Genomic DNA, 18,891 nt, shown 5'->3' with positions numbered 1-18,891 from the left:
TGGGTAGGAAAAGTGGGAACACAGTATTTGCTCAGTGAACTTTGGAAGATACTACTCAATATTTGTCTCTCTACAACTTTCAGTATAGAAGCAAGTATGACAATATTAGAATAGTCATGAAAATATGCAGAATAAGAAACAAAAGTGTTAAACCAGCGCCCTGGCCAGGTAGTTGGTTATAGCATCATCCCAAGGTTGTGGGTTTGACCCCCAGTTAGGACACACACAAGAAACAACCAATGAATGCATAAATAAGTGGAACAACAAATCCATCTCTCTCTCTCTCTCTCTCTCTCTCTCTCTCTCTCTCTCTCTCTCTCTCTCTCTCTCTCTCTGTCTCTCTTCCTCTCCCCATAAAAATTTTTTTAAAAAATTTAAAGTGTTAATCAGCTAATGAAGATTTCAGCTTCTTAAGGAAAGATGGTGGAGAGAGATGATGAAGGCTCTCGGCAAGACAAAATTGGATCAGTGACCAGAACAGAGAATAATGTGTGACCATCAGAAACAGAAGGAAAAATGACAACAATAAGAGGGTGAGTGGGGAGGGCTGAGAAAAATTACGAAGGAACGAGAGCCTGACACTGATGTTGCACAACTCACTTCTGCATTGCTCTAAAAAAATGTAACACACTTCCCATTTGAGGGTTTGTGGAGCTAGGCAAAAGAACGGTAATGTCACAGGGCCTATTAGGCTGAGTTTATTGTCCCTTTAGCAGTTCAAGAACTAACTAGGAAAAAAAATGATAAATAAAAAGAACTAAATAAGAGAGAATGAGGAGGACATTGGCAATTCTGAAAGAGATGTATGAGAGAAGAATGATGGAAAAGAAAGTGGTACCTACTGTGGAGAAGGGAGGAGGGCCCAGATAGACTCATAGATTTGTTCTAGCTCCACAGCTAGTCTTCTCTCCAACTCTATCCCACACCATAATGCTCTGTTCTCTGCTTTTATCAAGGAGGATGCCTGGGTAATCCAGAACCCAAAAGCAACACATGATTTTCTAGCAGAAGGCAGAGCAAAAACCACGATAGCCTAGAATGAGATATCAGCTGCATTTTACTAGATTTACCCAAACTATAAAGATAATAATAATTGCTTGTGTCAATTATGTGTCATGGACCAGATGTTAGTTAAGTACTTTATAGACATTATTGTATTTAATATTATAATACTTTGAAGTAGGTATAAATATTATTTCTATTATACAAGTTGAGAATATTCAGACTCAGAAAAGTTAAGAATATGCCCCACTTCACAGAGATAGTAATTGGTGGAATTTTTAGAGTGGTCTTTCTGAAAACAGAGTTCAGGTTCTTTAACTCTGAATCATAGTGCCTACAATTAAAAAATTAATGCTCTAAAGGACCCAGGGACACAGACAATGGAGGGAGGAGAATAAAAAAAAAAAAACCCAAGACATGGAAATAAAGAACAAACTGACAAAAAATAAATGCTGAACTGTGGCTCACATTAGAAGCAAATAACCTCCATTTGTGGTTTTGCTCACTTAAAGCTGCAGGTAGGAAGGATGTCAGCCCACCTCTTTTAATTTCTCTGCTCTTTTCATTCACCCATGTACATCTGGGTCCACAGAAGAGGCATTTCACTGCCCCACTTCCTCAAGTAGAAAACATTATGACAGTCTATGCTGAATCCTTTCTTTCAGGTCGCTCATTAGAAAAAAGCACCCAGACATTGGCCCCAAGACCCTAAATTAGTGCTCTAGTTCTAATTGGTGAAAAGCTTGTTGAGCCTATTTTATATCCCATCTTTAGAGGGTAATGAGCTTGTGTTCCATCAACAAATACCCAGTGACTTTCAGCATTCCCTTAGAGTCTATGTAGCAAGTCTTTCATTACAGATAGCTCCTCTGCATGCAGAGTAGAGATAACTGTGCTGTCTAAATCTCAGTATCTTGCCAGCTTAGTAAATCTGTATGTGTAAAAAGTAGCTAAAGGACTAATTCCCATTGGGAACTAATAGCTGACAAAATTTCTTGTCTTGGCTTGAAACTGAGTTAGAAGCCACTAGATTTCTCTTTACCCTTCTATAACTTAAAATATTCAAAGTTGATATAATATCATTTTGTCATACAACATATAGATTATCCCAAACAAAAAATACTAATAACTTTTAACATTAAAAGAAATTTAAATTTCTATGAGTATGTATGACATAACATTTTTGAAAAGCTATCATAAAAATGAGTACATATACCTCCCCAAAATTGCTCTTTCGAAAATAGTATTGATGTCATGTTAAAAACAAAAACAAGCAAAAAAATTTAGCACACTTGGCCAAATTATAAACCTTTGAAACAGAGAGTTCTTTTCTAAGATTCTGGTGAATTCTGAACTGATATTATAGCCATTTAGAATATAGTCAGTATAGGACCAAATAGTAAGTATATTTTCTAACATATCACTAAATTAGCAATTCTAGGCTTCCACGTTAGTTCAAACATTAACACCAGGGAAGCTCATTTCAGGGTTTGATGTGTATAGGCTACAGGTCTGGAAAAAAGCAAATCAAACAGGGAATGTGTGTTGTGAGTAAAGAGAAGTGATTCCTGGGATGATTTGTCTTGGATCTGTGAGAAAATCACTGGAACCATTTTGGATCCTTGGGTTTGGAATAAAATAGATCTGTTATTGACCTTGAGTAAGCTATTGGCATCTTTGAATTTCAGTTCCTCATCTGTAAAATGGGGATCATAATAATATTTGCTTCCATTGGTAGTTGAGCACCAAACACTCTCTGTAAAGAGCACAAAGCCATGGATCATTCTATAGGGCATCGCATGAATGTCCCTCAGGCACTTCAAACCCCAAAGTGAACTTATCAACTCCCCTTCCTTCACCATCACTCCTGCCCCAATTGAATCACTCAAATCTAAACCATACTATCTAAGCATCATGGACTCCCCCTTCTTCCTCAACTTCCATGTTTAATTGGACCTGCAAATGCTGTCAAAACTGTCTTTTCAATATATCTCATCTTGTACCAAGATGGAGTGGGGTTTTATAGGATGTCATGGGATTCCTGGAAAAAAATGTAACATCAGCTCCATCTCTTGGCCCCTTTATCTCACCTTCTAAGTGCTTAGAAATGCCGTATAGCACAGGGCCTACCACTTCTATTCGTACCCTGACACAAAACTTTACCAATAGAGCTATTACCTTAAAGTGTCCCCTTAGTTACAGTGTAAAAAAATGAGAAGGCAACTTCCAGTTTCATTTAAAGCCTCCAAATACAGTCATCCACAGAGCATTTACAGCCCTCCACTCCATCCTAGCACAGAGATGTAATGTGGTGGGAAAACAGGAATATTTTGAAATGTTTACCAATGTATTTTCCCTTCTTGGTAATTGTTTTGGGCTGAATAATGTCTTCACACCTCAAATTCATATGTTGATATACTAGTCTCCAGTACCTCAGAATGTGACTTTATTTGGACATAGGGTCTTTTCAGAGGTAATCAAGTTAAAATGAGGTCATTAGGGTGGGCCCTAATGTAATATCACCGGTATCATTACAGAAGGGGAAATTTAGACACCAACACATCCATAGGGAAATAATGTGAAGACACAGGGAGAAGACCACCACCTACAAGCCAAGGAGAGAGGCCTGGAACAAGTTCTTCCCCACAGCCTTCAAAAAGAGCCAACCCTGCTGACACCTTGATTTCAGACCTCTGGTCTCTAGAAATGTGAGACAATAATTTCTGTTGTTTAAGCACCCTAGTTAGTAGGACTTTGTCACAGCAGTCCTCAAAAACTATTGCAGCTATCCAGGCTCTCTCCCTACAGACCCTCCCTCAGTCCTGCAGCTTGGAGGGGCACATGAAGACCTTTGAGGGTTGAAGGATGAAGGGAGATGGGATTTAGGAGTGACTCTTGTCAGGCTGAAAGGGAATGGAAAGCCCATCAAGAGGGACAGGAAAGAGCTGAGTTGAGTAAGAGAGAGGGAAGAGAAAGAGAGACAAAAGAGAGAAGAAAAAAGACAGAAAAAATCAGGATAATCTTAAATTTCTACCACCCCCAATATGAGAGGTAACTTCTGTGGAGGGGTGTAGCAGAACCACCCTTTACAGCTGTTGCTCCTCACTTCTCTGGAAATCTGCAGGCCCCCTAGAGAAGACCTGTGTTGCTTATGATGCCAGAGCACTATGGGGTGGGAGGAGTGGTGGAACTGGGAGGGGGAGCTGTCTAGCTGGATGGATAGAGGTAGCTCTCCTGATTCTTCATGGCCTAAGATCCAGAAGCCCCCCTATGCTCCAGTGGGGGATACGTGAGTGGTGTGCAAGGTTGTGGACGAACAGAGGCCTGCATCTGGACAGAGCTCACAGGGTGGGAAAACTCATGACCAGAAGGTGATGATCACCCTTGACTGGAGAAGTGGCTGTCAGCACAACACCCAAGGCAGGACCAGCAACACAAAACTAGATACCCAAGATCACTTGTTTGCTCAGTGATCCAAGGAAATGAGACATCTCAGAAAATACAAAATCCCAGAGGACAGTAAATAAAGTTCCCTCCCCTGCTCCCAGGTGGACACTTAAGCATCTGCTTGCACACAGATACATCTTGCAAAGAACAGAAGCAAGAGAGGCCCTCTGTGCTGAGAGAAACAGAAAATTTAAACTTTGTACTGTGTTTACCACAACAGAAACCCTACTTTATACCAGGAGATACTGAAGTATCTGTAACTGGCAAATTTGTACTTCTGCAGCCATCATTAGGAAGGTGGCTTCCAGGGAAGGCAAGCTTGGTTATAACATAGTTATTATTTGTATTTTGCACATCTGAACTATAGTGAGTGAATGTCTATGCCACCCTGCCCCATTAGATAATGAGCCTATCATGAGAGTCAGGTAGCTTAAATTAAAAAAAAGAAAAGTCACACTGGAATGAGTGACTCCATTCATTCATTCAATTAAGCGCAGACTAATTAATGTGCAAGGAGATAAAAATGAGCAAGGAGATGCTGCCCAAGGCTCTACAGAGGAGCAAAGATGCCGAAGGAGCACACCTGCAAGGCCAGACGACCCATGGCTGCCCAGTGGGTACCCACAGCATAGGGTGACATTTTTCCTCCTCCTCTAACCAGCCCCACTGTCGAATGCTGCTTCACAGAGTGCCGAATCCCTTTTAAAACCTTTCAAAACCAGGCTGGAAAGGGAAGTATCACGTCCTGGGAGCAGGGGTGGATAGAGTGGGATAAGTCATACATGGGATAATCACCAGTTTCAAAATCAATGGAGCTTATGGTTTACAACTGCTTTGGCTCTCTGTGCAGCAAGCCTGCATCTTCTAATCTATATTCAGGTAATGATTTTGAGTATTATGTAGCTTGAAAACTTGAAGTGAATTTTCTGGGTGGTTAATAAGCAATCTGTACGAGTATTAATGAACAGTGACCTTGCACTGAAACAAATGCTCCCTAAGTGTTTGTCTCTTCATTACTTTTCTAATATCATAGCGTTTTGCCTCCTTAGTTTCCTAAATGATTATTGTTAGTCAATGTTTTACCTTACAAAATCAGACATGCTAAGTGGGTATGCCGGATGGGTTCCACCTTTCCTTCAGAAGCCACACATGAAGGATGCGAACAAACCTCTAAGATGTTTTCTTTAACTTTCATCGCTGTCCCACGTATACTCATATCATCTGAATGTTTATACTGGTGTGCAGATTTTAAATAGATGAATCTGATTATTTTATTGAGCAGTTGGTATGTGCTAGGCACTGTCCTACAGCCAGCAAAATAAAAAATGTGGAGAACTATATAATGCCAATCCTTAAAAATTATTTGCAGAAAATTCTGAATATTCTACATTTTAAAGACATTGACTTTTAATAGAAAACATTTATAATATGCAATGCAAATATATAATATGAACATAAATATTCAAACTCTATTAATAATAACAGCTAACTTTTATTAAGTGCCATATTCCCTGATATGATTATGCTGCATTGGTTTTTAACACCACAGCACCTTACAGATGAGGCTATAAGAAAATTGCCTAAAGTCACATTGCAGCTGAAATGTGCTGAATCTACTATTCAAAATCACAACTATCCAGCCAACATGAAAAGAAATGTTCATATCCCCCATACATTTCTGTTTCTGATAATACCGTACAAGAGACCCTACGTTATAGTATTATATAGACTTTAAACCAGCTAGTTATCAGAATTATCAGAGAGGCTTTATAAAAACATGTATACCTGGGCTTAACTCCTAGAAATCCAAGAGGGTAGGCCTGGGCTGGGCTTGCAAATGCGTATTTTTGCAAAGCTATCCACTGAATTCTAATGGCCACTCAAGTTCAGAAGTCATTGCTAAAAGAGCTGAAATGACAGAGTCTATGCAGGCCAGTGGGTGGAAGTGTTAGAAAATATCCACATTATTAAGAATCTTTTAAACCATCGATTCAGAATACACACACACACAACACACTCACACACAAAAGCTAGATTAATCCTATTTTAGGATTCTAAAATATCTTGATTAATCAAATTTGTTAGGGAAAAAAAGCCATGCTTTTGCTTATCTTCCAGTGTTCTGCATATGATGAATACTAAGAAATATTTGTGCATTTGTGCCTTGCCCTCTATTGCTTCTCTTCGAATTCATCCCCTTGAGTCTGTAACTTCTTCCATCAAAAACCAGGGTTGCACCTTATGAAGACTAATTGATTATTGAAGATTAGGACAACACAGTTCTTCCTTAGTCATAATGCCCAGGTCTCTGGTTTATTAACTGTGTCCAGTCTTCACCCATAGTCTTGCCCTTGAATCCCAGGATAACTTGGTATGGATTCAAATCATTCAAGAGTGGGAGGCAGACTCCAGTTGCTTAATGATGTGTGTAGAAAAGATAATAAAAGTTTCTCAGTGTTGTTTAGCATATGCATAAAGGTAAAAAATGAAATGAGTTTGTTGTTGTAGACACTGCCACTAAGAACAGATTTCCTTAGTCTATCCCTAGAAGACAAGATGAAAACAAAGAGATATGAAGGTATTTTGAGTCTTTAGTTTAAGGTAACTTGAATGATGTTATTTCTCTTCTCAAGTATCTCATTAACTAAAGTACCATAAACTTTAAACATCAACTTTGATAACTGTTATACAAACACCGGTCATCAGTTTTTTAACTTTATCTGTAATTGTCAAATTTCAGAAACTCTCTCACTCAGTCACTCACTGTGTTCTCTCTGCTTCATTTATAATTTCTTGGCTAAGGTAGATGAGTAGCTATGATGAAGTGAACTACCAAGTGTCATAAGGAGACTAGAAAGAAAGCTATCATGCACACACAAATCATTTATGCAGTGCAACTTATCACAGTAAAGGACCTCTCTTCCATTTATAGAATGCCTCTGTTCCTCTCTTCCCTCCACTTACATAGGTTTTTCATTTCTGCCCCTTCTCCTCTTCCCAGTAAGCTTGCAGAAGCTAGAGGTCAGGGAGAGAGAACACACATTCTACTGTAACAGAAAGTGAATTTTGATACTAGACAACTTGGGAGATAGGTAATGGATTGTAGAAGCTGCTGCTTTTAAGTCACCTGATCTATTCAGGCCCAGTAAAGCAGTCAGTGGCTGTCTGCATCCATGCAAATAAAAATTAGACAAGAATCCAAAAACCATGTGTGTGGCAGGGGGAGGGGGTGCTGAAGTAAACTCTTTGGAGAAAAATAATATTCTTATATTACTGAAAAATATCACATTTTAGTTAAATGGATTACTATCCCAATTTTTGTTTTCACAAGACTACTCATTGACAGCATCATCTTTGGGTGACTCTGTGCTGATTGCTTTTGCTCAGACATGCTATGCATAAATATGTATAGGGACTTGATCCCCTTACCTAGCATTATGTGACTGGTAGAAAGAAGGCAACATATTAAGCAAGTATAATTCCATTGCAAAAGAAAAGATCTTCAATTAAGAATACTTTAGCATTCACACTGAGTTTATTCATTCCACAAACATTTACTGAGTGCCTAATATGGCCAGGAAATGTACTAAGTCCTTGGGCTACAGCAGTAATCAATGCAGAATAAACAGCATTCTTGCCTTCTAGGGCCCACAAGCTAGCAGTGGAGAAAGACAATGACATCAATAACAAAGATCAAGTGTGATGAGAGGTGTGATGGGAAAGTTTGGAGACTGCAGGCTCAAATGGCAGGAGGAGCTAACCAAGGCCTGAAGTGAGTGATGTCTCTCAGCAGTAATGACACCTAAGCTGGGACTTAGGCATTTGCTGGGCACAGAGAAAAGCATCTGTGAAGGCCCACAAGTCAAAAAGAGAAATTCAAGTGGCTAGACAAGGACAGACTGACAGACTGACAAGGGGCTAGTGAGGTCAGAAGGGCCAGCCTGTGTAGTGTGACACGACCTACAGGAATGGCAGTGTTGCTGCTAGCCCATCCTTTCATGATCCCTGGCTGAAATTCTTTCTCAGTTCCCATCCCAAGTGTTGCACATCCTTTCCTCATTCCCCAACCTCCCTTTCACTCTGGAGGAATCTCACCTCTTTCTTGTATTGAGATGACTCTCTATTGGATAGTTCACAATGGTTCTGTATATTCACTAACTCCTCCTCCTTGTCTCCCATCTCAGAAAGAAGAGCTGGTCGATATGAGAAGCAGACATGGAGCACTTACAGGGTCCAACCCTTGCATTAGAAACTGAGTGGATATAATTCTGAGAGAAAATGTCAACAATTAAAGCTAAAATATATAGCTTCTGATAGCTCTCTCTTCCCGAGGGTATCAGTGAACTGAGATGGGGAGGCACAGAGAGAAGAGACTTGGGAGGGAGGATCATAACCCCCTGGACTCAGAGAGGGCAAGGATCTGCCATGGATTTGGCTGCACATACCTGTTTTGTCCTTGCCCACCTTTTCTTTCTCATTCTGAAGTAGCATTTAACAGTAGAGTGAGGAGGCAAATGATAATGTGGAAGGAGCTGTGTGTTTTCTGTATGAAAAGCAACAAAATAGAAAAGGACAAGAGCAAAGCCTAGAAAAAGAACATGAAGGGCTGACCTTGCTCTGAACTCTGAGGGTGGGACAGATGGAGCTCTGTGGTCTCTTCTGCCCCATGAACCAGAGAAGGGGAGCAGACAAGAGTCCAGTGAATAGCTAAATCAATTACACACACATACACCACACACACCAGCCACGTTTGTTTGGTTGATGCTTTCAGGACTTGAGATATTAACAGAAGAAAATTGGAAAAGTTACAAAATCACTTGAAGCAAGAAAGCAAGGAATGCATGTCAAACTGAAGATAAACATTACTAGAAGTTTACTGATTATAAATCTTTCATTACAACTCACTGATAAGCTAAGCAAACTTACTTAAGCAAATCAGAAGTATCATCAAGAGTCAGTAGCTCTCCATCTACTGGTTCAGTTTTCCTCCATGTGGATTTATTCCCAGGTTCCATATGGTGGCAAGATGGCCCTCAGCAGGCCCAAGACTACAGCATCTTAGCTTTGAATTCAATAGAAAAGAGCACTCTTCTTTCCTCACCAGATGATAATAACTTACAGAACTCTTATTCTGTGCCAGACACTGAGCTAAGAGCTTTCCTTATGTTAACTCATTTGATCTGCATAATAATCCTGCAGTACACTGAGACCCAGGGGAGGGAGGTAACTTGCCTAAGTCATTTATCTAGTTAGTGACAGAAGAAGCACTTGGAACCCAGAGTCTAGACTCCTAATCACTATACTATGCTGCCTTCAGCCTGGTGTTTATGGATGGAAGTGGGTCAGATGTGTATCACTGCACCAGTCACCTTGAATTTGATATTTTGACTAGCCAGTCTTGAATCACATGCCACATAGAGCTTGGAGCATTCTTAAGGCCACCTGAACCATGGGCTGAACCAGGGTGGTCACTCAGGGAAAAATCATGCCACCAGCAGTAAAAGTGTGAACAAATAAACAAGAAGTCCACTACTGAGTATAACCAAAGTGCAACCAAAGTGCTTCTTGCCAGTGCCCAATCCACTTTCCACTTCTCTCCAATCTATCTCTATCCCTCTCCCTCTCTCCCCCTCTCTCCCCATTCCTGCTGTCATCTAATCCATAGCAACACTATATACCAAACACATGGAATGAGCATTAACTAAAAGTCCTCTTTCTCATATAACTTACATTCTAGTGGGAATAGTGACATACAAAACACAAATATATAATATTTATAGGTACTTTGAAGAAAAGTAGAGAAGAGAAAGGGGACAAGAAATAACAGAAAGAAGAAGCAGGAGTGCTATTCTGTATAGAATGCTCAGCAAATGCCTCTTGGATGAGGGAACATTTTAGCATAGATCTGAATAAAGTGAAAGAGGTGGTGAGCCATGCAGTTTCTGGAGGAGATCGAGGCAGTGGAAAGAGTGAGTAGGAAGGCCTGATGTGAGGGCATGCAGAATGAGCTCCCAGACCTGCAGGAGCCAGTGTGGCTGGAGTGAAGTAAGGAAAAGTGGGATGAAATGAGCTCAGGAGAGCTTCCTTCAGGGTCACCTAGCCACTGCTGCAGCTTCTCTATTTAAGCTGATAACTGGAACACTGCTCTGTCTAAAAGGGTAGCCCCTATCTCCAAATACTTCAGTATAAAAGTCCTAACCACATCTGAAACTCAACATGTTGAAATTAAAATCATCCTCTTTGACTCAGACCTACTTCTCCTCCTAGGATCTTCCTACCTGCTGGTGGCTCCCCAGACATGGACACCTTAAACCATTAGTAACCCCTCTTTCTTTCCTTCACCCACCAGGACCCATTTGAATGGTTTTTTATTTTTATTATCTGCTTACAATGTCTCTCATTGTTTCTGATTCAATTCCAAGTAAGACTTTCATCATTTATGACCACAGAAAACAAATACTAAATATTTGTTCTCACAAGTTCCACCCCCTCCCAAGCTGGAGCTTATACAGGTGATAGAGCAGCCTTCTAAACACACAGCCCTCAGTACTGCTGGTAAACTCCAACAAGTTCTAATTCTTCTTGATAAGATTTAGAATCTCAACATGGACCTCGTATTTAAGGTTTTTTATAAGGAAGATGCCAACATAAATTTACAGCCTTGGTTCCTATATCCAATCAACTGAGCCAAATCACATGTCTTTCTGGGCTTCTCTACCTTTCTGTCTTGGTTTGCCATTCTCTTCTGCTAGAATGTACAATTCCAACCCCACTAGCTATGGGAATGCTTTAAACAAGGCTCAGTTCAAATATTGGTGCAACTGATGTAGGGATTAGCACAGTGGGGAGAATATCTGGCAACAGCAGAGCAACTAGTGGGAGAACCCTGTGAAGCTCAAAGATGTCAAGGCAGCATTTACTATTCATCTTAATTTCAGCCCTTACATCCTAATCAATACTTTCATATCTTATCATCAACTTAAACCTTGGTGATGATCGAGATTTTCAGGAAGTAAGATAAGTGTCTCCCTCAGAAGCATCACACGTATTTGACCAAGAAAGAGAGGACCACTTGACAGGGTGGTTGTCAAAATCATAAACTTGAGAGATATTCTCCTCTGTGGCCTATAAAGCCCACTGAGGAACCTGTGTGGCATCAGTGTAAGGGAGTGTGAATTTAGATTAATCAATGCCTGTGGCAATAGTGACACCCATTCGGAGATTCATTTGCCAGTTTATAACTTAAATATGAAATTTTTGAGGAGACTGTTAGGCCTCTCAATTAAACCAAATGCCTCTGTCTACAGAGGAAGTGAACATTCCATTGAATGCCTGCTTCAAGAGCCTAGCATTGTTTATTCTAAGAAGTAAATTTAATGATTTAGCCATACTCAGTAATGCCTGGAACTACTCCAAAGAGGGTAAGGATGTAACAGTGGGGTTGTAACCTACCCCATCATTCATTAGACATTATGTGGATGCTGACCCTGGCTGATGTGTGACTACAGATAAGTGGCCTGTTTGCTTGAGAATTCTAGGAACTGACTTCAGGGGAGACAGAGTCCAACCTTTGGAAGTTTCAGCTCTGGGAAATTTGCTGACCTTCTACCAGTTACCTGACACACTGTGTTGGCTTGCATGTAGTCCCCTCAACAGAGAACTCTCAACTCCACTTCCCTTGAACCTTCATTCTTCATTCCTCTCTCCCTCTTCATAAAAACCTCTACCTGCACTGAGATGGGGAGTTGGGATTAGGGGTGACAGTCCCCATCTTCTCAGGTGGCCAGCACTTGAGTAAACCACTTTCCTTCTCACTAGCACCTGTCTCACAATTTGGCTTTCATTGCAGCAGGCAGCAAAACCTGCATTTGGTTACAAGGAGTGTCCTGGTAAAATCTTGTCTTAGTATTTATACAGACATCAGTTACTTTGATTTGTATTTGGGGTGTCCATGGGTCAAGAGATTCCCAGAGTTCTTCACCCCAAATGGGACAACACTCAGACAATGGCCCAAGAGTTTGTAAAAGGTGCAGATAGAGTTATTTTTTGGCCAGCAATCTCTTGCCTTAAGTAGTAAGAGACAGCCAAACACATGACACCCCACACTGGACAGATAAAACTGGCAGTGGTTCATTAGTCACATATACTCAACAGCCCATAGCAAAAGGGCCACAAGGGGGTTCCACTCAGGAACAGAGTGAACGAGCAAGGGCTGTGGGGACAGGCTCTGTAATAACAAGAGCTTTCAGTAGGTCTTAGTTCCAGTGGGAAGATGTGATTGGCTTGTTTGGATAATTTCAACAGGCTGTGAAACTTGTTAGATTGAGGACTCGGTGAATTGTAGCTGGTCCAACTGATACAGGAACTAGCCAGGTGGGAAGCCTTTGCTTCTGGGTGAGGAGCACAACTGGCAACAGCAGGGAACTCATACTTAGGATTTGGGGGCCCTGTGAAGCTTGAAGATGTCAAGGCAGCAATTACATCTTAATTTCAGGCTCTATCTTACATCTCTATCTACAAAATACATCTTGAATATCATTCACTTCTCATCTCTTCCATCTCTACCACTTGAGTGGCAGCCATCATCACCCCTCACCTGTTGTACTTTAATGGCCTCCTGTGCAGTCTCCTGATTCCATGCTTTTCTCTACTCCCCTCACCACCAGAGCCCATACTTCACCCAGGATCTACAATAAATGTCTGCATTTCCTACTCAAATGCATCAATGTATTCCTATCACACTTATAATTAAATAGAATTCTTCCTGATGGCCTATAGACCTCATAAAATCTGGGCTCCTCTTCCCTTTCCAACTTCATTTTCTTACTATTTTTCCCATTGTTCACTCTGGTACAGTCCCAATGGTCTTCTTTATATCATTTATTCTAATCTAAGGGCTTTGACAAGTTGCTGTTTTCTCTACTTGAAATCATCTTCCCCAAGATACTTGCAAAGCTGCTGCTTCTCCTGATTCAGGTCTCAGCTTAAGAGTCACCAGACCTGCCCTGACCATTCTTACCCACTTTATCTTTCTTCATATAACCTATGCTTTGAATTATATTACATAACTTTTAACCTATGTATTTTTGTAGTCCTTGCTAGAATATGTATTACAGATATAGGGACCCAATTTTACACTATATCTTTAGCATCTAGAACTATGCTGTATATAATAGGAGCTCAATAAATGTTTGTTAACTGAAATAGAACATGAATAAAGGAAGAAATTTTTAAGAAGAACAAGTGAAACTGTGCCACAGTTAACATATAGTGGATAAATATTGCTTATCCTCATTAATAGTATTATTATTATTGTAACCCAAATTTTCCCTAATTATGAGTGTGTACGAGGGTTACTTGTGATTATGCCCTATATCCTCTGAGGAATGGCATGTTTCTCAACATCAAACATCTCATCTTCCTTACTTTTCACCCTCAAATACCATAAGCAAAAAAATGGGTGCTTAATAATTAAGAAGAACATTTAATATGTGCAGTCCCCAGTCTAAGAAGCTTACATTTATTAACTCACTTAATCCTCACCACAGCTTGTGAGATTGGCACTAGTGACATCCTTATTTTATAGATGAAGAAACTGAGGCACAGAGAAGTAGTATGTGTGTGTGTGTATATATATATAATTTTGTCTCTCTGATAGAATCCTGGCTGATATACCTAGTAACTGAGCTAATCTTGGGAAAGTACCTTAACTTCTCTGTGCCCCACCCTCCCTATCCACCCAATCTTACCCAGAGTGCCTTTTTTCCCCTTGGATGAAAAGCATCCACAAAGGGAAATGTCTTGCTGTGGTAAAACAAAAAATGGCAGAAGCACTTTTAGGCATCAAAATTAATGAGTTCAAAAACTGTTTTGAACAGTGGAAAAACATTTCAATAGGTGTATTGTATCAAATTGAGAGTACTTTGAAGGTGACTGAAGTTTAAACATGTAAGAATAAATACACAATTTTTTATAAATAAATTCTGGACTTTTAGGGTCCCCTATTATATTTATGAATTGGCTTGTGCAATTGTGAAGTCTAGTTAAGCAACTCTGAAATCTATTAGACTGTAAGAAGGCGAGCCAGAGGCAGGCTGGAATCTCTTAGGCCAGGATGTAATGCCTTAGCCCAGAGTAGCAATTTCTTCTTCCTCTGGAAAACATCAATTTTGCTCTTAAATCCTTTCACTGATTAGGTGAGGTCCACCCAGATTATCAAGGATAATCTCCTTTATGTGAAGTCAACTGACTGCAAGTGTCAACCACATCTCCGAAATACCTTCACAACACCTACTTCTTTAGTATGATTGAATAACTTGGCCTAGCCAAGTGACACATGAAAGTAACCATCACAGAAGATAACCCAACCAGGATTTGAACCAAGCCTTCCTACTCCAAGCCTAAATTCTAAAGCATTGTGATACCTTGCTTTGCCACTAATAGTTGTCAAATGAATAAGAATGAAAGAACGACTCTGCTGTTAAAGTGGATAACTGTTGTACTTCCTGAAGTAACTGCCTATCTTCCCTCTCACCTGTCCCCAACCTACTTGAATACCTCAATTTGTAACTTGTTTTCAGGATTCTTTGAGGATAGCTGTTTAAAATATAGTTGAAAAGAGATTTGACATGTCAAGCTTACTTATTTTCTAGCCAGAGGTCTCTCCATATGTTAGGGATTTGTGGCAGAAAACCCCCAAATGAAATTTCAGCACATCTGAATTCAAATGTCCTGGTTGCCTGACAATAGGATTGGCAGCCTAACAACTTCCAAGCTGACATGTCTTACTATCCTGGGGAGAGTGACTAAAGGCAATTTACACATTACAAAGGGTTGAGAGTGTCTTTTCTTTACCTGCTGCAGAGAGCACAGTAACCAATACCACTGAAGAGATGTAGAAACTTTTTTCTATATCCTCCTTATTCTGACTCAAGAGTTGAATTTTGAACATCACCTCTTTTTCATCATCCTTTTTTTTCCTGCTTGTTCCTTTCCCCTCTGCTTAAAGACTGCTATTTTTCTTCCTAACACCTCCAACCCATACCCTTGCTGATATATAATTTCATGAATCCATAACACAGTAGGTACTGATCAAACCTTTGAGGACATGTGCCTTTTTCCTTTATGCATCTATTTGCCAGTTTCGCTCCCTTTCCTTTTGAACCAATGAATGGTTAGCAGATTCTGTAGAGTGAGCTCTTGAACAGGGAAATCTGGAAATACAGCATATTTTAGAATTAAAACCTGAAGATAAACACACTATGTAGTGACTGTTTAAGGCATTGTTAATTGTTTCTATTTCTCTTGGGTACTAAACAGCACTACTTAAATTTGTTACTCAATTTCCTTTAACAACAAAAATACAATAATTGAATTCAGCAAATATATACTAAGCATGTACCCAACCAAAAGCACCCTAGAGGATAAAAAAATGAATAGAACAGGGGCCCTTGAAAAGCTGTACTTCTTACAGAAGAAACAAGTATATAAATGTAAGGTAGGTACCATAAGAAAAGCTAAAATTATGGGCATTCATGAAAGAAGTAGCATTTCAGCCTTTTCTTAAACAACCAATATTCATAGGCTGGACTTGATCTTGGCACTGGAGATCCAGTGAATAGCTAACAGGAACAATAATATCCTTTTTAGTGGGCCGGGAGAAGCTAGACAATAAACAAATGATAATAAATAACAATGCCAGTGAAAACAAAACACACTAACAGAATATAGATGGACATGGGGAGAGGAGGAGATTATTTATGCCTGGTGATTGAGGACACCCTCTCTAAGGAAGTGATATTTGAGATTAGATCTGAATTTTAAGAAGCAGAGATTTGGAGCTAAGTGGACCCCACCCAGATGGAACAACAAATGTAATATGCTTCATTTGTTCAAGGAAAAGAAGGAAGGCCTATGAATCAGGAATATAATGAGCAAAGAAAAAAGTAGGAGATAATGTTGAGGAGGTACCAGAGCCCTTATTCCTAGAGCCACTGGAAGCCACTGTAGGGTTTTAAACTGTGGTGATATGATCTGATTTACACTTTTAAAAGATCATACTGGCTGCTGAGTGAGGAATGTTTTGTGTAGGTCATGAGGAAATAAGGAGACCAGTTAGGGGTTTGCTTTGGGCATCCAGAACAGGTGGTGGCTTAGAGTGGTCATTGGGGAGATGGTGAGTTCTTAGAATATGAGAAATATATCTGGTAATAGGATTGACAGAGTTGCTGTTGGGTAGATGGTACGAGGAGGGAGAAGAAGGAACAAAAAATATCCCCTATGTTTTTGTCACAGGCAACATGGTAGATGATGGTGCCATTCACCAAACTGGGAAGCCTGTCAGGATGTACCAATTATCACAGGTTTGGTGGAAGCTAGAAGCACAACCAGACAAGGGGAGGAGCATGGACAAGGTTTGGAGTCAAAGGAGGGAGCAAAACTCTCAGGAAATATTTCTCTGGAATGTAGTTACATGTCAGGAAGTTAGGAAGCACAGAGACAGAAAAAGTCAAGGTCATACACTGAAGCCATATAATATTAAGGGCCATGAATGCTGGGGAGGAGGACAGCAAGAAGAGGTATTAGACAAGGGACTCACAAATAATGCAAAAAAAAAAAAAAATCCTTTAAAAAAAAAAAACAGGAAAACTGGAAAAGTCTCATGCACAGACTTAGTTGCTGCCACTAATTAGTAAACGCAGAAATTTGAAGGGACCCACCTGAGCAACTCATAAGTCACACAGGCCAAGTAGAGAGAGTGCCATCAAGAACTACCAAAGACTTGTCAGAACCCTTGGAAATTACTTTTATATACACATTTCCTCTATGCTGCTCTGTATAGCAGAAAAAAATGGGGGCTGACTTATTTAAGATTGACAGAGTACAGGATCCCTTCCTGACAATTTTATTGGTGATCCAGAATTTTTGTGAACACCCTTGACAAACAAAAATGGCTCCAAAGAACATGCTATATGAAACTCAATAACCTTACAAAATGCACCTAAAATATTTCACTTTAAAGAGAATTTAATGGTCAAGATCGTGGCATAGGTAAACATGGCTGACCTTTTCACACAACCACATCAAAATTACAACTAAAATATAGAATAACCATCACTCAGAACAATCAGAAATCAAGTTTAATGGAAGTCTGACAACTATGGAATTAAAGAAACCACATCCATCCAGACTGATAGGAGGGGTGGAGATGCAGAATGGGCTGGTCCAACATCCACATGTGGTGGATAAAAATTTGGGAGGTATATCTCAGGACCGAGGAGTCCCAGCCCCACACTAGGCCCTCCAGCCCAGGGTTCTAGTGCCAGGAAGGTAAGTCCCCATAACTTCTGGCTGCAAAAACCAGCAGAGATTGAGTTGGTGGAAGAAATTTATGAAGTCCCAAGCAGTTTCCCTTAAAGAACCCACACAGATACTTACTCAGACTCACTCTCTCTGAGCTCCAGCACCAGGGTAGCAGCTTGAAAGGCACCAGTGGTATACAGGAAGTAACTGAAGTGTCTGGCATCAAGGCAAGAGCTGGGGGACAGCTTTCTCCCAGACAAAAAGGGGGACAGAGGCCATTGCCCCTTTTTTGAACCCTCCCCCAACAAAGCCACACAGCCAGCAGGCAGGTGCCATAACTGAGACTCCATCAAGCTGGCTAACACTGTTTGTCCCACCCTAGGTATCCCCTGAAGCTCCATCCCACCAAACTCATGGGCCCACCCAAGATATGCATAGATGATCTTTGCTCATGGATCACAACTTCCTAAACCGTATAAAACAAGCAATAGCTTGCCTCAGTAAGCCCCACACCCTCAGCCCCTGGACTTCTTACTAAGTGGCCTCAGGCCTGGCACAAGCAACAGCCAGCCTAGACTCACAGCATGGCTTCACCTGGGAACCTCCAAGCCCAGAGCAAGTAGCAGCCATCTAAGATTGCTTTATAGCTCAGGCAGGTTAGCCCTGGACAAAACACAGGTGGGGGCTGACCATGGTCTGGACCACCCTAGAAATCCCAGGGCCTGTGAACCCAGTGAATAGCTACAGACCATGTCAGAGCACCAGCACCCTGCCCCTACACAGCTGATCCTCCATAGAGGGGGGAGGTTGATGGTCTGTGGTCACATCCAGTCCTTGCAGCTGACTGGCCTAGTCAATCTCTTCCATCGATCTGCCAATAGCAACTAAGGCTCAACTACAAAAGGAGGGTATACTCAGTCCACATGAGGGCACACCTAGAGTATCCAGCTTGGGTGATAGGGGAGGCTGTGCCACTGGACCCTACAGGACACATACTATATTAGGCCACGCTACCAAGACATGGAGTCAAAGTAGCTCTGCCTAATACATAGAAACAAACACAGGGAGGCTGCCAAAATGAAGAGATGAAGAAACATGGCCCAAATGAAAGAACAGATTAAAACTCCAGAAAAAGAACTA

The sequence above is a fragment of the Desmodus rotundus genome, chromosome 13, assembly GCF_022682495.2.
Source record: "Desmodus rotundus isolate HL8 chromosome 13, HLdesRot8A.1, whole genome shotgun sequence".
Classification (NCBI taxonomy): domain Eukaryota; kingdom Metazoa; phylum Chordata; class Mammalia; order Chiroptera; family Phyllostomidae; genus Desmodus; species Desmodus rotundus.
The sequence above is the reverse complement of the archived record's forward strand: the minus strand, read 5'-3'. Positions refer to the sequence as shown.